Here is a 23,891-nt window from a genome sequence, read left to right as displayed (position 1 = left end):
ATGTTCGGCTTAGTGATTGAATTTGATATGTTTGTTAATATACATCATGAATATTAAGAATTTTTCTCTTTCTCCCTCTCATCCACTCAGGTCACCTTATTTGCTCATCTATAGCATCCCCTTTTTCTTCTAGAATTTCTCCTATGATCCATTTTCTCCCAGGCCTTTGCATATTTCTTATTTGATAAGAAAGCATCGGATTTCTTCTTTTTTGTGATTGACTAATCTCACTTAGTATAATGTTCTCCAGTCCATCCATTTCCCTGTAAATGATGTCCATTTCTAACAATTAAAAACAAGAAAGCTAGAAAAGTACAAATGATTTTAACCTTTTCAAAAGTTAGGGTTATAAGGCCACAAGATAACTAAAGTCCAAAGAGTGACTAGTCTCTCTTAAAATAAAAATAAATTTATCAACTAAGTCACTTTTGCAGACATAGGTAAAGGAGGTAGCTCTCATAAAAAATGGGTAATACGAAATCAGCAAAGTTTTAACTAAATCTTAAAGGTTAAGCGGGGACTAATATACTAGTTCAGAACAAAACAATTCAAACTCCTTTGAACAGATTTCTCCAGCTTGATGAGAAAGACCTGGGATTGGGCTGGAGACTTGAAGGAGCCTTTGTCCAATGCACAAATATGCAGAAAGTGACTGCTTTTCACTGGACACAGACAAAACATACCAGCTGCTTCTTGAAGACTTTGACATTCACACAGTCCTCAAAATATGCTATATGTACATACAAATACTCCACAATAAAACTCATTATTCTGCATAGTCAAAATACACTAATAAAAATTTTAAAACAAAATAAAAATATCTTTAAACTACTAGTCGATGTACAATAGGACTTCTCTGCTAAAGATTCAGAAATCTGAATTTTAGAGTTCGGGGGGAGACAGGGAAGCAAAATCTGTCACTGGAGTTGAGTTAGAAGAACTACTGAACCCACTACCCATCTCCTGTGTAAAGTAGGTGTCTATTGACAGTGGCAGAGTAAGATAACTGTTTTCTGCAGAACTCAGAGTTTGGAGGTCATAGTGGGAAGGGATGATCATGTTGAGAAGGCAAAATCTGAGGCTAGGACAGGATAACTGATACTATCTTCTGTCATACCTTAAACCTAGCAATGAATAAAGAGCACTATCAAGTAATTGATTAAAAAAGATAAAAATGGGAAGAAAAGCCCTGTTTGTGACACAAATGTACAGGAAATTCTGAAAGCTATGTTTTAATTACAGAAAAAATGTTTTTAAACAGTAATTCTTCCATTAGGCATAAAGTAAGAGTAATCAACACAGGGAAAATCTGGAGCTTATACAATACCAAGTCAAAAATTGCTACCATAGATTCCAAACCAATCTCAACCACTTATAAGATTACCAAACCCCATACACAATTATGGCTTGATAGAATAATAGGGGTGTCTATTATTGGATACAAATATTCTTGACATCATTTTCTATTATTATTCTATTTCTGATGTTCAGAAATAGAATTTAAAATATGAATAATTAAAAAATAAAAATGAGAGTTACAAGTTTTAAGGAATAAAAAAATCAAGTAAGACTAAGTTAATATTCAAGTATAGGATATTTAAAACTGAGTTAGATATATGTAATGGGTAGAAAATATATCTAAAAAGAGTTAGACTTACAAGAGCATGATAGAAACTATTAAAAAGACAAATAGAAATGCTAGGAATGAGCGGGGTATGGTGGCACACGCTTGTAATCTCAGCATTTGGGAGGCTGAGACAGGAGGATCTCGGTTAATGGATAGCCTCAGCTACTTAGTGAGGCCGTTTGCAACTTAGTGAGGTACTGTTTCAAAATAGAGAATATAAAATAGGGCCGGGGTGTAGCTTAGAGTTTGAATGTCCCTGGGTTCCATCCCCAGCACTGCAAAAGAAATTTCTAGGAATGTTATGGGATATCAGAGGTTAAGGATTTTTGTGAATGATGATTGGCAGACTAAATAGAGATAAAGAAAGAATCAGGGAACGGATTTGAATCGAGGCCAATAAAAATGCACAATTTGAAGCACAAAGAGAATCACAAACAGTAAAAGAAAGAACATAACATTCACAAGTCATGTTTTATTATCAAATTATTGAATGTCTGCCTAACTAGATTCTCAAAAGAAAAGATAGTAGAGAAGAAGGTATCTTTGAAGAAATCACGGAAAAAGTTTCAAAATTAATAAATGATCTCAAAACACACTCAAGAAGCTCATAGAATATGCAAAATAGAAAATGAATGAAGAGTGAGACAAGCTAAAAGAAAGTCTCTTACATATAATATTAAAGTGATAAGAACCAAGGTAAAAAAAAATCCTAAATCACCAAAAAATAACCAAGAAACCAAGATACAGTAGAATTCTCATCAGAAACAGAGGCATCCAACCAGATGTGGTGATGCATGCCTATAATTCCTATACTTGGGAGGCTGAGACAGGAGGGTTCCAGGTACAAGGTCAACCTCGGTAAGTAGTGAGACTCTCAGAAATCTAGTGAGACCCTGTTTCCAAAGAATGAATAAATAAATAAATAAATAAAAAGAGCTGGGGGTGTAGCTTACAGGGAAAATGCCCCTCTGTTTACTTCCCAGGACAACACACACACACACACACACACACACACACACACACTCATGAAATGGTGGCTTCCAGAAAACTGTGGAGTAATATTTTTAAAATCTTGAAAGAGATAGGGCAGTTATCAACTGAAGATGCCATACTGAGTATTCTATTTCCAATAACAAATTATTTAAAAATAAATGTATGAATATATAAATGTGAAATAAAGAGTCTTTCAGCTATTAGAAATAAAATAAGCAAAAGGAATCTATTGTCAGCACATTTTCAGTATTTGATATATTTTTTAAAATGTTTATAAATAAGAAATGGCAATGTGTATTATTAAGAATAAAAATAAAAAGTATAAATATAGGATGAACATGCATTTTACTTTTCTTTTCATTACTTAATTTTAAATATAAAATTATTTTTATTAAATTTATATTAAATATAAAATTAAATATAAAAACTTTTATTACTTAATTTTAAAGTAGGCTGGGCTTGGTGGTGTATGCCTATAATTCTGGTACTTGGGAGGCTGAAACAGGAAAGCCTCAGCAAGTAGTGAGACTCTCATCAACCTAATGACAACTTGTTTAAAATATCAAAAAATTAAACAAAGTAGGGCTGGGGGGTGTAGCTCAGAGATAGAATGCCCTGGTATTCTCAGTATCACATTTGTTATCCCCAGTATCTCACACACACACACACACACACACACACACACACAGAGAGAGACATGTATGACCGCATATGTATATATGTATGACTTAATTTTCATGGTATTCTTACAAATACAAAATCATAAAACAGAAAACAAGTCACTGGTTATTAGACACTGGCATTATGGTGAGGATTAAACTAACAAGAGGCTCAAAGGAATATTTTGGAGTTATGAAACTGATCTGAATCTTGGTTGTAGTAATGATTCCATTTGTGTAGACCCTAAAACAATGAATTTTACTCTATATGTGATATGTCAAAAAAATTGTTATATTTGAATTGTAGCCCCATCCCTCAAATTCATATATTGAAATCCTAAGCTCCCATACCTCAGGATGTGACCTTATTTGGAGACAGGGTTTTTTATATATTTTTATTGGTGCATTAGAGTCTCATACTATAATGTAGTCATGCTTTTTTTTTTTTTTTTTTACAATGAGATCTATAGAGTGGGTTATAATTCAGTATGACTGGTGTTCTAAAAATGGAGGAAAATAGTGTCTTTGGGGTTACAAAGACATAAACACAAAGAAGGTAATTTATGGAGCTGCAGGGAGAAGACAGCCATCCTCAGTCATGGAGAAAGGCCAGGAACAAAGTTTTTCAGCACAGAAGTCAGAAGAACCAACCCTACCAATACCCTGACATGGGACCTCAGCCTCCAGAATTATGAGGCAATATAGTTCTATTGTTAGAGTCATTCAGGTTGTATTAGTGTGTTAAAGCCTCACTGGCAATTTGAAATAGCTGATATATAACACCATAATTTAAAAAACACAAGTAATTACTATTCTAATATAGTAATGTCAAAGGCACAAAACTTAAATATTGAAATATATAAACAATGAAAAAAGCTACTTAAGTTTCTTTTTATGTCTCTTTTTAGTATTAATCTTAGTTGATTGTCTCTGTAGTATCATAGCTTTTTTTGTGGTACTGGTGGTGAAGCCCAGGGACATTCTACCTCTGAGCTACACCCCCAGCTCTATTTTTTATTATTTATTTTGAAGCAAGGTCTCACTGAATTGTGGAGGGCCTCACTAAGTAGCTGAGACTGTTCGAGAACTGCAATCCTCCTTTCTCAGCCTCCCGAATGCTAGGATTACAAGCATGCTTCACCACGCTTGGCCGAAAAAATTTCTTTAGAAAGTTGTTTTCCATGGCCGGGCGTGGTGGCGCACGCTTGTAATCCCCGCACTTGGGAGGCAGAGACAGGAGGATCGCGCTGGTTTGAAGCCAGCTGCGCGCGCTGGTTTAGGAGACCCTGTTTCCAAATAAAAATGTAAAAATAGGTCTGGGAGTGTAGCCCGGAGGTAGAAGGGCTTCCAGGAACCCCAGTACCACCACCAAAAAAAAAAAAAAGAAAGTTGTTTTCCAGGTATACCTTTGTTTTGTCCAAAACTCTGAATACACATTACCTCATTGTGTGTGTGTGTGTGTGTGTGTGTGTGTGTGTGTGTGTGTGTGTGTGTGTGTGTGGTCTGGGGATTGAACCTAGGGACACTTTACCTTCTAGCTATATACCAGCTCGATATTTTATTCTATATTTTGAAACAGGGACTCAGTAAATTGCAGAGGCCTCACTGAGTAGCTGAGGCTGGCTGTGAACTCAGATTCTCCTGTCACTGCCTCCCAAGTGCTGGGATTACAATCACGCGTCACTACACCCAGCTCATATTACCTAAATTTTTAAATGCTGTTGTAAATGTTAATACTCTGATGCTATTATACAGCTGGACAGATGTGTCCCACTGTACATCTTTATAAAGAAATGTGTGGCACTGTACATCTTTATAAAGAGATCAGCTCTCCCACATGCTTAGGAACTCACAAAGGTTCCAGTGATGAAGAGGAAGGAGATTGAGAGGATCAGGGCTTGTTTCCTCTGTGTATGTGAGTTAGGTTTTCTAGACATGCAGGTTCTCAAGGAAAGAAAAGCCTCCTCAAGTTGGCTGTGTACAGACTTTAAACCAGAAGATGTTATGCTCTGTTTTTCACTTGGCAACTGGCTGTAGTACACCATAGAGACTCAAAGAATGCTGACTCTTTGATGAGATGAGATACATATTGCACAAATATAAGTCAAAGCTCACTATAATTAAAAAACACTCCATGTGCTGATCTTACATAGCCACATAATTACCAAAGATTTATAGGAAGCATTGAGGAAATATAAAGTTTCTAACTCAAAATGGACAAGTTCAAACACATCAGTCAAGACTCTCCATCTTGGAGCCAGGCCCAAGGGAGGAGGTCAGTGAATAGCTGAGCATAATTATCCATCAGCATATCAACCTTTAAAAGTATTTCCATAGAAATGTTTAAAAACTGTTCCATGTCCATTGTTTACAATCATAATTATACTATAGGTCTTTTTTAATACTAATATAGCCTTAGTACATTTCTTTATATTGTTGCTGCCCTCTGTAATTTTCTTAATAAACAGATATTTAATTATGTTCCTCTTTTATCAGTTTTATATTGAGCACATCTGGAGCTCATGTGCTAGAAAATTTAATATTTAATTTCATCTTTGAAAATATTTTAAAATAAATAACTTAAATGAGTCTGATTTTTATATATTCTAATACAATTTTATAAATAATTATGTACAGAGACTTGTATGGCTTAGCAGATATGCAATACAGTCTAACATTTTCCACTTTTAGGTGACAAATTATAAACCAAGGAATAACTCTAGAAATTAAATTTTATGTTGTGAGATAGTACATTTGTGCTCATGTGTCTACTTTAAAAAATTATACAAAGTAAGAAATTATTTTCAAGGCTTTGGAAAGTTTTCCAAAAGTAAGACTAGTATCCAAAATTTCTGGAGATGAAGGAGAGAAAGAACATGCTTTTTTTACATATATATGTTATATATATTATATATATGATAGAAACTTATATATATATATATATATATATATATATAACATACATATCATATCATACATATACATATATATATGATAGAAACCTCTACTTCCATACAGGAAGGCTCATGTGTCAGTAAACTTGTGCACAATTTCTCCTGTGAATAATATAGGTATGAAACAGAAAAATTTGGTGTCTTAGTGATTTTTTTCTATATATTTATCTAAAATTTATTTAATATACCTCCTGTGGAACCTATTTGCACATAGAAAATGTGTTTCTTTAGAATCATTTGCACCACCAGATGCAACCTCAACTTTGAATTAGTGAGAGTTTATGGTTGTGACTAGAAAATTTTTCTACTCCATCTACTTTTTTATTTAATTAAAAATGAGATGTTGACCCCTGCTTGGTAACACACAGCTGTAATACTAGTACTTGGAGGACTCAGACAAAGAGAATCACAGTAGGCCAATTTTGACAACACAGCAAGTTTCTTGGCAACCTTAGTGAGACCTTGTTTCAAAATAAAATAGGACTAGAGGGTGTACTTTAGAAGTAGAATGTCCCTGTGTTTAATCATCAGTACCATAGGACGAGAGAGAGAGAGAGAGAGAGAGAGAGAGAGAGAGAGAGAGAGAGAGAGAGAGAATGGCATGCATTCTCCTGCCTTTCATCCTTCCATTTGTCTAGAAAACTTTGCTGAATTCTTCTTAGCAACGTAAGGAATGGTTACTTATTATGACGGGTCCACACTGGTCCTCTATATATCTTACATTTAAAGAGTTTATTATCTACCCAAGTTAAGAAAGGATTTAAGTTAAATATTAGAGTAGCCAATCTCAACAATTCAGAAGGCTGAAGTTAAATTCTCAGATGGAGTTTTGATTACGTGATGAGCGTAGAAGGCTGATGGGTGCTAAAATGTTGCTATTTGACAAAGTGAAATAGTGCAAATAATTCTATCAAAGATAAAAAGCAAAAAGGCTCCAAGGAGACAATGTAGTGGACTTGAATCAATAGTAATACCTGGGAAATGAGAGCAGCAGCAGAGCGACTCCAGCATGAGACAATTAAGGTTGACAGGGCTCAGTGTGAACAATGCGCTGCACTGGTCATAAAGCTAAGACACGGATCTGCAAACAATGACAAGCCCTGTGTACGATGACTGCATCATTATTGACTAAGTGGTCAGGAGGTTTAATCGGTGACCTAAGAGTCACTAATTAGGCATTAATCTTCCAGTCAGTCATTGTTGCTTATAGAAATGACTCTTTGATAACTTTTCCCCCCTCCTCATAAAGGCAGCTATCACTTTTACATTAGAAGACAAGACTTCTTAAATAGTTGATCTGGCTTTTCAGAGACAAAGCCACGCCACCGATTCCACAATTAGAAAGACGACTTAAGATGTCAAGAACCCCGGCAAAGTAATACCTTTCCTTAAATTGACAGTGAGAGAAGAACAAGTTAGACAGAACTCTTTGCTGAGAGCAGATTTAATTGGCAGGGGTCAGGGAGTTTCACAATGATAGAGTTTCTTAAAAATGCAAAAAAAAAAAAATCATCTGAAGAGGAGGAAAAAACTGTCTAAAGTAGAACAGGTGATGTCAGTGTCAATCTTCTCCATCACAATCTTGCCTGGGGCTGTTTCTGCCAAGACTAAAGAGACAATGACATCTGTATGGCATATTTGGAGTACTGTAGCATTTTATTTTACACCTTGGAAAAAATAAAGAAATTTTAGACTTCTTTGTTAAGAAAAAATGGGAGAAAAACTAAATTATGTGTTTGTTCTAAAACATACATTTCTCCCCATTCACTATGTGTGAACTAAATGCTCATTAGCTGAAATATATTCTGAATGTTGTTACTAATTTTCAAATAAACTAAAACAATTTTGGTCTCAGACTTAGTAGCTAGATTGTAAATTGTTCTTAAATTGCCTAAGGAAGGTTTGTCCTTAACAGAGAGCTCTAGGGTTTAATAAATATATGTATTTGATTAAAAAAACCTTTCACTACATGTATTTTGGGAATGGATGTGATTCTTTTTATGTATATTTAAACTTTTCTTATTAAGAAATACTTTCAAACTATTACTTTATATGGTGAACGGCATCATGTGTGAACTGTTCCTAGCTTTCAGACACATTTAAAGAAAATGTTTGAATGTGGACAAAATGAACCACTTGAAACTGGTTCAATTTCTAAAATTTCATAAACATGACTAAAATTTTTATTTCTAAAATTATAAAATGACTACTAATATCATCATATTGTGTATATTAATCTGAATCATCTGAGAAAATCTTAATAGACTCAGCCTTGAAAAACTGCAGACTCTATTGTGTTGGGATTTGAATATAGATTTTCTCCCAGAAATTATCATGTTTACACAGTGAAAATATATAGAAGTGAAACAGTTGAATCATGAGGGTTCTAATATTATCAGTGAATAATTCCATTGTTGAATCAATAATTTTAATAGTTTTACTAGGTGGTACCGTAGACATATAGTATGTATGTGTCTGTCAGCATTTTTGCAACTATAATCTAAAAAATTTGACCACATGACTTAGAGAAAAGAAGATTTATTTTCTTAAAGTTTCAGGTTCCATTCATGTGAGGCCAGGGACTGTGGATCTTAGAGAATGGCAGCGGGAAGTGAAAGAAGAAGAGCACATGGGCTGTGCTCACATCATGGAGGCTAGAAGCAAGAAACCTTGCTGGGGGATGAGGACCCATGTATATAATTCCAGGGATTCACTCCCAGGGACTACCTCCTTTAGCCACACCCTACCAATCTACCAGGTACCACCCAGGTAAATCCAATACAATGGATTTACCCACTTTTGGGATTAGAACCCTCATGACTCAATTATATCAACTCCAAACATTAATAAATGAACTCATTAGGAACATTTTATATATAATTATGAGAGCATTACTAAAGGAAGTAGGTCACTGAAAGCAGGACCTTGAGAACTATATCTGACTCAGGGCCACCCTCTCTCTTTCTCTCTCTCTCTCTCTCTCTCTCTCTCTCTCTCTCTCTCTCTCTCTCTCTCTCTCTCTTTCTCCTTTCTTGCTGTCATGAGATAAGCAACTTTCTTCTGCCAAGCCCTGTCACCTTGACACCTTGATGTTTCTGCCTTGAACCCAGTGAACTGTAGAATGAATCTCTAAAATGATAATTCAAATAAAACTTTTCCCCTCTAAGTTGCTCTTGTCAGGTATTTTGGTCAAAGAGACACAAACAAAACAAAACAGATTAATACACAATGTAAAGTGATTTTTTACTTACCAATTTTTAAATACCTCTATGCTAAAAACCAAATACTATCACCAAATACTATTTCTAATTATGTATTTCAACAGATAATCCAATTTGTTATTTGTCTTGAAAATAAAAAAACTTGAAACCAACCAAGAACTGTGTACAGATTTGTGTTTTAGGCTATTGCTTCTTTGGCCAGTCTTTTGAATTAATCATGCTCAATTTCTGTAAAGCTATTCAAAAAAGTTTTATTGTGAGCTTTTTGTTGCTATGTGTTTCAGTCTATAGTCTCAGTGCTGTAATCCCAAACAACTGACCACACAATCTAGAGGGAAGGAAGATTTATTTGCTCGAAGTTTTTGGAGATTTCAAGATAAATTTGATTTCAGGGAGATTTCATAGATTTCAGGGAGATTCCAGGCTCATGTCAGGTGAGATCTTCAGAGCTCAGGGCATGGTGGCATGAAATAGAAAGAAAGAGACAGAGAGAGAGAAAGCAAGCCTTTGCTCTCATATTATGAAGACCAGAAGAGAGAGAAAGAGAGAGAGAGAGAAAGAGAGAGAGAGAGAGAGAGAGAGAGAGAGAGAGAGAAAGAAAGAGAGAGAGAGAGAGAGAGAGAGAGAGAGAGAGAGAGAGAGAGAAAGAAGAAGAAGAAGAAGAAGAAGAAGAAGAAGAAGAAGAAGAAGAAGAAGAAGAAGAAGAAAGAGAAGAGAAAGGACTTTACATAATCTACGAAGCCATGTACTCAGGGACCCTTTCCTAACAAACAAGTCTCAATTCTGGCATTTCTGCATTGTTTCTGTGAGGAATAGGGGACATTCTAAATCCAAAACATTACACTATGATTCATCCATGTGATTGCACATTATAGTAGTGCATTTAGTTTGACCATTGCAATATATTCCAATGGCAGATTAACACATGGTTTATTCAACTTCTCTGCCATGGTGAGTGTTTAGATTCCTTCCAGATTTTGCTTTTACAATATTTTCACTCAGGTCCTCATACCACATATGTAAGAATCTCTTTTTTGTGCATATTTCAGAGTAGAATTCTAGGACATAGAACACATGAATTTTAGAAGGAAATAGTGATGCCAACTTTCTTCTTAAGTGGTTTCACCAAGTTAAATCAGGACTCATCAAATCAATACTAATTAACCATATTATTTACTTCCCTTATAGGCACTTGTTTAATCTAATATTTGATTGGTAACACTGAAAAATTGTAATACCATTCCTTCAGAAAAATGCTTGTTCTAATTAGTGTACCAATTAGTCAAAACAGAGTTTTGTATGAGATAAAGTTCTATTTTATTTTTTAATTTAAATGTACCTGTTAATATGCATTTGAGAAATATCAAAAAAGAGGAAAAATACAAGAATATATCTTACTGATTTTTACAATAATTAAATAAATTTAAGATAATATAAACATAACTAAAGCTGGGTAAATTTTATGTTCCACCTCATTCTTAATTTATAATAATTTTTAATCTAATTAAAAGCTACATATATAGATTAAGAGACAGAGAGAATGATAAATGTATCATAATATTTCAGAAAATAGGTTCATATATATGTTCAGCTCTGACATTTAGCTTCTGGGAAAAATTAGATAAGAATAACCTCATTATTTTAATTGGACATCATGATTAAATTTTTTCCTTGTATTTACTGGAAGAAAGCAATATGTTTCTGAAAAATAATCAGTCCAACATCTACTATTAAGATTTAATTTGTTAATGAGAAGTAGAATATATTTTAACACATAGCAATTAAAATGAAGTAATATGATGATTTTCCATAATTAATTTGCTTTTCAAGATAACATTTGTCAAAATAAGACTTTACTAAAATATTGAACAAGGTATATCTAAAATAAATCATTCTCCACTGAAACTTTTTTCCATTATAACATGAAAGATGTGGTGTCCAAAAGAGCACTCTAGTTACATTTTAAAATGTTAGACTAAGTAATTTTTTATGTTGGATATTTGTAGATTCTTTTCTTTTCTCCTAATGATACAGCTGAAAGATGGGGAATGAAAACAACTTTCAAAAGCTGCTTACATTAAATATGTGAATAAAATTCATTTTAAAGAGTTTATTATTTCTCACTGAAGCTCATTTTATAACTATTTATTTTCTCAACAGCAAGGCATTCTTTAAAAATGGTAGGACTTTGGCCAAATATAGTTATCAAAAAAAAATTGCTGCCAGGCGTGGTAGCGCACACTTGTAATCCCCGTGCTTGGGAGGCTGAAACAGGAGGATCACCCAGGTTCAAAGCCAGCCTCAGCTATTTAGAGAGGCTCTCAGCAACTTAGTGAGACCCTGTTTCAAAACAAAATATAAAAAATAGGTCTGGGAATTTAGCCTGGAGGTAGAAAGCCTCTGGGTTCCATCCCCAGTACCACCCAAAAATACATTTTTTTAATTGCTATCATTCCTATCACCATTAAATATATCACACATCTGACATGAGAACATTGTACAAAAAAGAAATTAACCATTTTTAATTTCTTGCTTCTTTCTTGATAGAAATTTGTATAAAACTAGGAAAAATAAAAGCATTTACAGTCAATTACGGAGTTTTAATGACAGTATTTATGGTGACAATAGTAATTTAAAGTATTCAGAGAGATGAATAAATAGAAAAAATGAATAAATGAGTATTAGTTAAGAAATTGTATATAAGGAAAACAAAGAAAGAGATTATCAATATTGTGATAGAAAAGGGTAAGTACAGTGTGTGAGAAATCATAAATTCACTACCTCCTAACTCTATGCATTCATATTCTTATAAAAAAAACCCAAGTTTATTAACATTATTCAATGATACCACTGGGGTTAAAAAAATCACCTTAGTTTTTACTAGAAAAAGTGAGATAGACATTCTCTGCCTCTAATCAAGCTTAAAGCAAGGCTTTGTGTAAATATTATAAAAAGTAGAAGTTGAAAAATCAAGTATGAAATCATTTAGAATGATGGCTTGTGCTTGGGATTAAGTTGTTTCCACCCATGGTGCCATGAAGCTTTGTATTTTTTTTGTTTGTTTGTTTGTTTCCAGCAGAGGTTGTTGTACATATTTTCTAATATCCTGGAAGTTTTTTCTTTTTATTTTATCTTTTTTTTTCTTGACATCATTTTTCTTTCTTGTCCTTTTCTTTATTGGCACAACTGTCTGAATGTAGGTAATAAATTGCATGACCACCTTCCTCCTAGCTCAAGTCTACGAGTTCACATGTTTAAGACTGAATAATGGTTATGTAGAACCGTGTCAGGCCACAGAGATCTAATATAAGGCAAAGGTGTTCTTACCCCAAATACCAATAACTTAAAACTGAGGTGATGTGCTTTTGTAATTGTAGTTGGGTCATATGCTTCTTTCGTTGTAATCACCAGTCTAAATTAAAGAGCTATAAATATGGCCAGCTTGAAACTCATTTTCAATGGGGAAAAAGAAAAAAAAACATTCATAGAAACTGAGTATTGAATTTGCAAAATTAGTGCTGGTCATTAGCCTCATAAAAAGATAGGCTATCTGTCAAATTTTTATCTTGATGTTTCTTAAGGGAATAAGATAGAGTGAACATGTGGAAGCTTTTTATTTCTCAGTTTAGCACAGAGAAAGAATTAACACATATGAAAGAATTAACATCATTCTCATTCAACACAATTCTTCCATCATGTATTAAGTACTAGAGTTACATTCATGCCTGTCTTCAAGGAGTTTAAAGTTAAATAGGGGAGACAGACAAGCAAAGAAATGCATTATAAGGTGGTAGGTGCCACAAAGACATAAAGTGCAAAGACAAAGGATAAACTTGCAGCATGTCAAAATCTGTTAGGAAATACATTTGATCCTTCTTGACTTTAGAGTGGTAAGTAGAGGTCTGTATTTTCGGTTCATGAGCTGTCTTTCTTAATTCTAGCAATGTGAATACGTGAGTCCCCCTCCCTGACAAATGTTTGAATCTTAAAACTAAATGTAATTGGCATCTATTTTTGAACTTTTATGAACTATTTGTGGAGAAAGGCTTTGCTTCTTGATGCAAAGCCATGGGCAATAGCAGTTCACCACAACTGTTCTCCCTGCTGTCTGAATTCTTTGAATAAGGCATTGTGTGAAATTCCGACCTCATTAAATCTGCTGTTTAGCTGCGCTCTGTGCAGCCACTGCAAATCTGCTCTGGGTCACCCCCCTGCTTGTGAAACCATTTAAGGCAAACAAGATGCCTGAACCATGAGGTGTAACATAATACCAAAGTCAGACAGCCACATTCTTCACTACTTAAGTAAATTTCTGCATTCTTTGCTGATCAAACCAAAGTCTTGTTTCGTTTTTATTGGGTAGCATCATTCAGACAAAAATGTTGCTTCCTCCAAAGATTTAATAGCATTGGAGAGCATATACTGAGTGAGTAAACTGAATGACCTCACAAGAATATACGATGGTATAAAAATCAGAGCTTAGAAGTTTCAAGCCTGGCCAAGTGGATTAATTCAATTCTGGAACAGAAATTGCCTGATGATGCTGTTTAAACAAATTAAACAAAATATGTTTTATCCTGCACTACAGTTTCAGCATGGAATTATTCCCAGAAGAATCCTCCCAGTTTCTGAAACTGCTCAAGGAATGTGTGTGTGTGTGTGTGTGTGTGTGTGTGTGTGTGTGTGTGCACAGAGCATGGATTTGTTAGGTAGGTAGATGGAAAATATGTCTGGTGGAATTGAGACCATATTCTCATTTCATATGATTTGACAGTTCTTATATGGCAGCAATCACTGTTTTTCTGCCTACCTCAGTGACAGTCTCAAATCAATCAGTGACCTAGATGGGAAAGATTTTATAGCCCATTACCCAGGCTTTCAGTCATTCCACTTGTGCTGTGACCAAACTGGTTTTCAATTCCAAAAATAGACTCTGTTACTGAATGTAGGAGGTAGTCCAGATAGGTAACAATATGGTCCCTTTGAAGTGGCCCTGCAAATTCTTCACAAGTATCTCTAATTTGTTTTTTGCCACTTTATAGTATTTCAGTTATGTACTCTTCTTAAGTTTAAAAACTTATATATTTGACCTATATTAACATATATTCAGCATAGAAGAAAATAGAGAATTCTTAGAAAATACCTTCTAAGGCACCTTAAAGTATATGGATTTTAAAAAATCAGTATTGCCACATTTGGGATTGTTTTGATAGTGTAACATAAATAATGCTTGTGTTAGTTTTTGCTTATTTAGGCTATTACATAAAAGCCATGACAAATTAGAATGTGTCAAATAAGAAACAATAAATTCAACATGTCTACACCATACATACTAATATGTGATTAAAATGTCAGTAAGACATTATGGAATTTACAAGACTTTTTAATATGTAAATCAGGAAAACCAGATGATTAGAAAATTAATAGAAATTAAAAACAAATATTATGTTGATTCATATTATGAAAACATTTTCAAACATTTTTATCTCTAGCTCTTAGTTACACTGTAATACTAATTTTTATACTGGTAAACTATAAACTTTAGAAAAATTTACAAGTTTGAAATAACAATTGATATAAAACTAAAAAATGAACTGAGCATGTTAGCAGATGCTTGTAATTCTGGCACTTGAAAAGTTGAGATAGGAGGATCACAGGTTTGATCAGACCTTCAGCAATATAGCAAGACTTTCAGAAACATAGCCATACCCTGTTGAAAACAAAAAATAAAAGGGCAGGGGATGTAGCTCTGAGGTAGAATGACACTGGGTTCAATCTCCTTACAAAATGAGAAAGAGAAGAAAGGAGGGAAGAAGGAAGAAAAAAAGGGAGAGAGGGAGGAGGAAGGAAGAAAGGAAAGAAGGAGGGAGGAAGGAAAGGAAGGAAGGAAGGAAGAAAGGAAGGAGGGAGGGAGGGAGGGAGAGAAGGAAGGAAGGAAGGAAGGAAGGAAGGAAGGAAGGAAGGAAGGAAGGAAGGAAGGAAAAAAAAGATGTACCTGATGATTAATTTTTAGGTGTTACCCTGCCTAGATTAAGGAATATCTAGAAAACTGGTGTAAAACTCGTGTGTGTGTGTGTGTGTGTGTGTGTGTGTGTGTGCGTGTGTCTGTCTGTCTGTCTTTTGAGGGTGTTTCCAGAGAAGACTAGAGTGGGAATCAGTAGAATGGGTAGGGAAGATCAGTCCTCAGTGTGGGTGGTCATCATCCAATGAGCTGGAGACCTGAGTAAAACCAAAAGCCAGGGAAAAAGATTTCCTTTCTCTCCTAAAGCTGAAATACTCTCTCCCTTCTGATGGAATTTCCATCAGAATTCTAGGCTATCCAGCCATGAGATTCAAGGACTTGCAACACTAGCCCCACAAGCTCTCAGGCCCTCAGGCTTGGGTGACAATTACACCATCAGCTTTCTTCATTCTGAGGTTTTCAGACATGGTCTAAGATACTCTGTGACATCCAGAATTTTCAGGTTGCAGAAACCCTATTGTAAGACTTTTTAACTTGCATCATGGGGTGAAGCAGGTCCCCTAATAAATCCATATGTGTTTGTGTGTGTGTGTGTATGTGTGTGTGTGTGTGTGTGTGTGTGTGTGTGTGTGTGTGTACAGATAAATGTATGTATATGTAAACATATATTTATATATATTTATACATGTGTATATTGTATAATATATATACATAATAAATATAACTCTGTTTCTCTCCCTTTCAAGAAAGGAAGGGAGAGAAAAAAGTAGAAATATATAGATATTGATATCTGCAATAGATTCTGTCTCAGGAGAACCCTCATGAATACAATGGTGCATAAGCAGAAGTTTAAAATGTAATAAACCTGAATTAGGGTTTTTTGACTTATAAACACATCTATATCCATCTGAGAATTATTGAGTTAGTATAGATGTTAATGAACTGAATGTAATCACACAAGAAGGAAAAATATCAATACCTTTATGAATAGCTATAAATTGTTAAAAAGATACTCTATAAAAGTTATTTTCTGGGAAATATTGAAATGATTCAGTTAGCATTATATTAACTGTATGAGGAATTTTTCTGTACACTCAAGATATACATACAGATGAAGACCTTTTTAAGGAATTACATTACTTCTCTGTTATTTCATGAAAACCTGAAGACCAGAAAGCCATTGTTTGGCTTAAAAAATAAAGACAAAAGATTTGGAAGGCTTTTTTTATTTTTCTCTTAAAATTAAAATCGGGTAGACTAATCCTATGTACAGAAGCAATATTAGACAAATATCCATCTAATGTTTATTCTTTCAGGGGCACTATTCCAGGTACTAGAGATAATAGGTCATTAAAACTCTGTCACTGTCTGCCAATAGATTGGAATTCTTAAAATAAAATCAGTAATTACCATACAAATGAGTAAATGAAAACCAATGTCACACTGGATGCAGTGATTGTGAAGAAAATAAAATGTCAACTATGGACAGCAAAACCAGACAATAATAGTAAATAGAGGGTTTTTGAGAAAATAAAATTTGAAACACCAAGAAAGTGTCATATGAAGATGTCAAAATTGATCATTTAAAGAAGGGTGAGAAGTAGATTTTTTTTCTCTCACTGTCAATCCCATAAATATCAACAATCAACATCATGATATTAAGTTAACAAGATGCCAAGATCCAATTTTAACTTTTAAACATTACAAGAATATGCAGAAAGAACAACAGAGTCTAAATTAGTTTAATTCTCAGAATCAAAGAGAATGGTGGTGCCGGGCGTGGTGGCGCACGCTTGTAATTCCAGCATTCGGGAGGCTGAAACAGGAGGATCACAGTTTGCAGACAGCCTCAGCTACTTAGTGAGGCCCTCTGCAACTCAGTGAGACCCGGTTTCGAAATAAAGAATAAAACATAGGGCAGGGGCTGTAGCTCAGAGGTAAAATGCCCCTGGGTTCAATCCCCAGACCGCAAAAAAAAAAAAAAAAAAAGAAAAAAGAAAATGGTGGTTTCCACAATATGAAATGTAAGGAAATTGGAGCAAATGTTGGCCAAAGGGTACAAACTTTTAGTTATGAGATAAAACATTCTAGGGATCAAATATACAGCATAGTAACTATAGTTAATAATTATATTTCATAGACTTGAAATTAACAAAGGGAGTACATTCGAAGCATTCCTACCACACACATAAGAATTTAAAGTAATTACGCGATAAGGAAATTGACACATGAATTCACTTACCTGCATTAATCATTCTACAATGTATACTATCGAAATAGCTCTTTGCATATCTTCAGTATATACCATATTGGGTTTTCAATCATATCTTAAGAAACGGAAAAAGTAAAAATAAACTCACAGATTGTAGGTATCTTTGTAAAACTTAGTAAATACCATTCATGATAATAGCTATACTGCAGTTCTAGAAAGGATAATGTCAAAGAAAAATGAGTAGATGGATGACAGTAGATAGGTGATAGGTCAGTTTACAGAAGAACAGATCAGTTGATCAACAGACACATACATACAAAGAAACACAGATATAGAGATTACCTCATAGCTTTCAGTTCATAAGTTTTAAGCAGCCTCTACAGAGTTCAAATAAAAGCCACAGTGACCACATTTTATAAATAAAGTGAACGAATAAAGGGTTTGGCTTTGGCTTGAAGGTTCTCCTGCCATTGAGTAATTTTCCTATGTCATACACTTAGTTCTTGTTATGACCTAATTATGCATAATTCTTTTAGAATAGGATCATTACAACTGTGCTTATGACAAGCTGAGAGACCATTTCAAGACATTCACCAAATATGCATGTGGCTAAGTAGGGACATGATGTCTGCATCCAATTTGATAACCACACAAGACATGTCAGAGTGAAAATATCTTTCAAAAACAGCATTTTGGTTTACCCTAGACTTAACCAAGATTGATACAAATATTGTATTTTTTAGCTATTTAAAGAAAAACAGATAGTTGACTTTCAAGGCATTGAGCCCAGAAATTGCATGGTCTGATACAATACAGGAATCACTCAAGGAAAAAAAAGCAGTTTTATTAGATTCTTAGCCTCATTAAATATGTCTCAGGAAATGAAAGGTTCTATGAGGGACAAATAGCATCCCCCACTTGAGCCTGGAAGGCTAGCTACCAGCTTAGTAAAGAGGGAATCTTATTTTGAAAGTTTGCAACACATTAGAAAAATAGGTAGATGTTGATTTGATAATAACTTAAGTATTGTTCTTCTAATATCTTGGATAGTTATATGATGATATGACTATGTAAATATGTCTAGTAAATAAATTATAGATTGTAAAACTTTAAATCCATTAGTCATTTCCCAAGTGCATGAAGTTAGACCTTAGGGGTTATTCCATTAAAAAAACAAAGCACAAGATTCTTGATTCTGTATACTTATAAAGATTAATGAATAAATAAATGATGCTTTAATCATTTATTTTAACTAACATATAAGAAATTTACATAAAATCTAGGGTTTAATCTATCACCATCAACATTAAATTATGCTAATGTAAAGCCACTGACACTTACAAAAGGAAAAATATACTTGTTTTTTCTATATTATACTTGTCATTCTCAGGTCTATTCTATGTTTACTTTTAATCTAATTCTGCTATTTTATGGATGCTAGAAGTTCATGTTAACACCTAAGATGATGGGCAAACTTGAAGACATGTATGGTTCCTATGCACAATTCCTATGCACATCACATAGTATCTCATAAGGATAAGCAATTTTTATTCATCAAATTTAAAAATCAAAAGTCAAAAAATATAAATCTTCAACCAACTATAAAGTTATTGGGAATAGGAAAATAAGTTTAAAAAAGATTGTTTAAATAATTTCAGTGGGTGATGAGCCACTTCTGTTCATTTAATCACATAATTCTACTTTATACATGATGAAATCTTATAGAAAAAAGTTAAGATGCCAGATGGGGCCCGGGTTGCAGGACTCTGGGCCCCAGGCCGAACTGCACGTAGCACGCCAGACCCCTGGAGAAACCGGGCCCAGTAAGACGCTGGGTTCTGGGCAAGGGTCGTGCACGGGGCACGCCAGCTGGGGCCCGGGTCGAGGGACTCTGGGCCCCCGCCGAACTGCGAGTAGCACGCAATACCCCTGGAGAAACCGGGCCCAGAACAGAAAAAGATAAAGAAAAATATCGGAGAGGAGGTAAGAAAGCCGTTATGGATGCCAGGACACTGAAGATGCAGACAAATCTTATCTAAATGCACTGGAACTTATGGAAAAATTCGCCGTGAAAGAGGACTGCTATTTCTCTATATTGTTAAGAATCTCAGACATCACCTGTAAGGAGAGAGTTTGGTGGAGACCAAGGAGAAATGCGGTGTTGAAAGAGTTCTCCGCGATGGTGGTGGAGACTTGTATTCAGGAGAAGCAGAAACCGGATCTTACCAACTTTATTTTTTTGGAGAAATTACACGAAATATCGAATGCTACCATCACGCATGCTTAGGAACACTGGACAACATTCAGAGTGGAAAAAGAGCCTGGGAAGGATTTGAAACGGTGGAGGCAGTGGCAATGCCAGTGGCCAATAATCAGGGGAGGCAGAGATCTGATACATTACACCTGGAACCTTTGAAGTAATAACCACAGAGACAGTGATCGGAACCTGCTGCGGGGTTAGGTGGGCGCCGGGGCCAGTGGCCGACATCGGAGCTTGCTGTGAGGCAAGGCCACTACTGAGGCCTCCATGGCTGGGATTGGAACCTGCCGAGGGGTTAGACCGATGCTGGGGCCAGCGAGGCCGGCATTGGAGTCTGCCATGAGGCAAGGCTTGTGCTGGGGCCTCCGAGGTCGGGTCCAGAACCTGCTGAGGGGTTAGGCCGGTGCTGAGGCCGGCATCGGAGCCTGCCATGAGGCAAGGACAGTACTGGGGCCTCCGAGGCCAGGATAATAGCCTGCCGAGGGGTTAGGCCGGTGCTGGGGTCAGCAAGGCCAGCATCGGAGCCTGCCGTGAGGCAAGGCCAGTGCTGGGGCCTCCGAGAATGGGACCGGAGCCTGCTGAGGGGTTAGGCCGGTGCTGGGGCCAGCGAGGCCAGCATCAGAGCCTGCCATGAGGCAAGGCCGGTACTGGGGCCTCCGAGGTCAGGATAAGAGCCTGCCGAGTGGTTAGGCCGGTGTTGGGGCCAGCGAGGCTGGCATCGGAGCCTGCCTTGAGGCAAGGCCGGTACTGGGGCCTCCGAGGCCAGGATAAGAGCCTGCTGAGGGGTTAGGCCGGTGCTGGGGCCAGCGAGGCCGGCATCGGAGCCTGCCGTAAGGCAAGGCCGGTGCTGGAGCCTCCGAGGCCGGCATTAGCCTGCCTTGAGGCAAGGCCGGTACTGGGGCATCCAAGGCCAGGATAAGAGCCTGCCGAGGGGTTAGGACGGTGCTGGGGCCAGCGAGGCCGGCATCGGCGCCTGCTGTGAGGCAGGGCCGATACTGGGGCCTCCTAGGCCAGGATAAGAGCCTGCTGAGGGTTTAGGCCGGTGCTTGAGCCAGTGAGGCTGGCATCGCAGCCTGCCATGAGGCATGGCCGATGCTGGGACCTCTGAGGCCAGTATCGGAGCCGGCTGAGGGGTTAGGCCAGTGCTGGGGCCAGCGAGGCCGGCATTGGAGCCTGCCATGAGGCAAGGCTGGTGCTGAGGCCTCCGAGGCCGGGATTGGAGCCTGTCTTGAGGCAAGGCCGGTACTGGGGCCTCCGAGGCCAGGATAAGAGCCTGCGGAGGGGTTAGGACAGTGCTGGGGCCAGCGAGGCCAGCATCGGAGCCTGCCATGAGGCAAGGCCGATACTGGGGCCTCCTAGGACAGGATAAGAGCCTGCTGAGGGGTCAGACCAGTGCTGGAGCCAGTGAGGCTGGCATCGCAGCCTGCCGTGAGGCATGGCCGGTGCTGGGACCTCCGAGGCCAGTATTGGAGCCGGCCGAGGGGTTAGGCCAGTGCTGGGGCCAGCGAGGCTGGCACCGGAGCCTGCCATGGGGCAAGGCCGGTACTGGGGCCTCCGAGGCCAGGATTGGAGCCTGCTGAGGGGTGATGCCGATGCTGGGGCCAGTGAGGCTGGCATTGGAGCCTGCCATGAGGCAAGGCCGGTGCTGAGGCCACCGAGGCCGGGATTGGAGCCTGCCTTGAGGCAAGGCCGGTACTGGGGCCTCCGAGGACAGGATAAGAGCCTGCCGAGGGGTTAGGCCGGTGCTGGGGCCAGTGAGGCCGGCATCAGAGCCTGCCGTGAGGCAAGGCCAGTACTGGGACCTCCGAGGCCAGGATAAGAGCCTGTCAAGGGGTTAGGCTGGTGCTGGGGCCAGCGAGGTTGGCATCGGAGCCTGCCATGAGGCAAGGCCTGTACTGGGGCCTCCAAGGCCAGGATAATAACCTGCCGAAGGGCTAGACCGGTGCTGGGGCCAGCAAGGCCGGCATCGGAGCCTGCCGTGAGACATGGCCAGTGCTGGGGCCTCCTAACCCTTGAACGGAACCTGCCAAGGGGTTAGGCCGGTGCTGGGGCCAACGAGGCTGGCATTGGAGCCTGCTGTGAGGCTAGGCCGGTGCCGGGGCCTCCAAGGCCGGCATTGGAATCCTGCCAAGGGGTTTGGCCGGTGCAGGGGCCAATGGCCAGCATCGGAGCCTGGCGTGGGGCAAGTTCACTCCTACGGCCTCCAAGGCCAGGACCAAAGCCAGCTTAGGGGTTAGACCGGTGCAGGGGCCAGTGAGACCAGAACTGGGGCCTCCCATGAGGCAAGGCCGCTGCTTGAGCCAGCGAGGCCTGGATCAGTCCACTGAGTAGCCAGGCCACTATTGGGACCGTCAGGAGTGGGATCAGTACTTGCAGTGCGGCATGCACAGAGAAATATCTCAGAGAATATAAATCAGACGCTTCTCTTAATCAGCAATAACTAGGAGGAAGGGGCAACAGGAAGAGGTTGAGCTATAGAGGGGGCCCTATGGTGAAGCAACTAATGTGACCAATCAGAGGGTATGTAATAAGGGAGGACGGAGCCTCTTTGAAATGCAGGGGGTGCATAAACAAATGTATCAAAGTGAATCACCAGGGAAGCGTGGGATGGAGGGAGGGGGAGGGAATGGGATGGGGGCTGGAGGAGGGCTGGGTGGATGATGTGTGCTTGTATGTCCTCTCAGGTCTTGTACTCCAATGTGATTGATATATGACTACAATGCACCAATTTAAAAAATAAATCAATAAAAAATTCTGATTAAAAAAAAGAAAAAATTTAAAATAAATTAATAAAAAATTTAATAAATATATGCTATAATAAGTGAAACTGAGGAACTATGTAATTTTCCTCAGTTTCAAAGAATATTTTTTGTGGAATTCATATCTTAGTAGATTCCAAACATTTGGGGAAAAATCATATTTTCAGTATAAGAGAGCTCAAATAAAATCAAAGTTTTAGTGTTGTCCATTTATTTTATAAGTCAATTACAGGAAAATTTAGTTAAGGACAAGAAGACTGAATAAAGAAACATATCTTTAGGCATAAATCCACTTAAATGATGAACAAGCAAGTTTTCTAAAGGCTTCAAACCCCAAGCCTAAAATGATCAGGGAAGAGATGACAATAACAAAGTTTGGAAGTATGAAATATCCAGAAAAAAAATAAAAGCAATTTGCAATGATTTATCAGATCCGAAAAAGCACTATCAACAGGGAAAAGTGAAAATGAAAATCAGTTTGATTATAATCTTTCAAATTCCAATAAATTGGTGCATATCCAAACATAAACATGGTTTGACCTGTTTCCTTCCTCAAGCCTCTTTTCCCCATATCTTCCCTCTCTTATATGAGGTCTCTTTCCTTTCCAATTTTTTTCTACCATCCACATCTGAGATAATGCATTGAACCTTGATTTTCTGAAACTGGGTGATTTCAGCATAATGTTTGCAAGTTCCAGTGTCCCTATGGGGAAGGAGGAGGACAGAGCAAGAAGGAGGGAGACACACCATGTGCTGTGTACATATATGTGCATCACTTTGAATCCCACTACATCATATAATTACAATGCAGCAGTAAAATTATTTTAAAATGCTAATAAACTGGCATTGCCAGTTTTATCTATATGTAGAGCTACAGTTGAGATTCAAAAATCTTCTGATTGAAAGAATATAAGTTGTATTGGTGTTTCTAGTGCTGTCATATCAATATACCAAAAACCAAGTTATCAAAGCAGCAGAAGTTTATTGTTTTACTTTTTTTCAAGGCTGAATCTTTGAGGTCAAGATAGGTATGATTACTGTGATGACAGTGAAGATGTATTTGTTCAGTGCCTCTCCCGGAGCTTCTGTCTTTCTGCCATCAATCTCCAGATTTCCTTGGCTTGTGGACACATCATTCTGATCTCTGCCTTCATCTTCAGATGCTACTCTTTTTGTGTGCATGTCTGTCTCCAGATTTACTTTTTTCATAAGAACACCAATGATATTGGATTAGATGCTCATCC

Source organism: Muscardinus avellanarius (assembly GCF_963383645.1).
Source record: "Muscardinus avellanarius genome assembly, chromosome: 8".
Classification (NCBI taxonomy): domain Eukaryota; kingdom Metazoa; phylum Chordata; class Mammalia; order Rodentia; family Gliridae; genus Muscardinus; species Muscardinus avellanarius.
The sequence above is the reverse complement of the archived record's forward strand: the minus strand, read 5'-3'. Positions refer to the sequence as shown.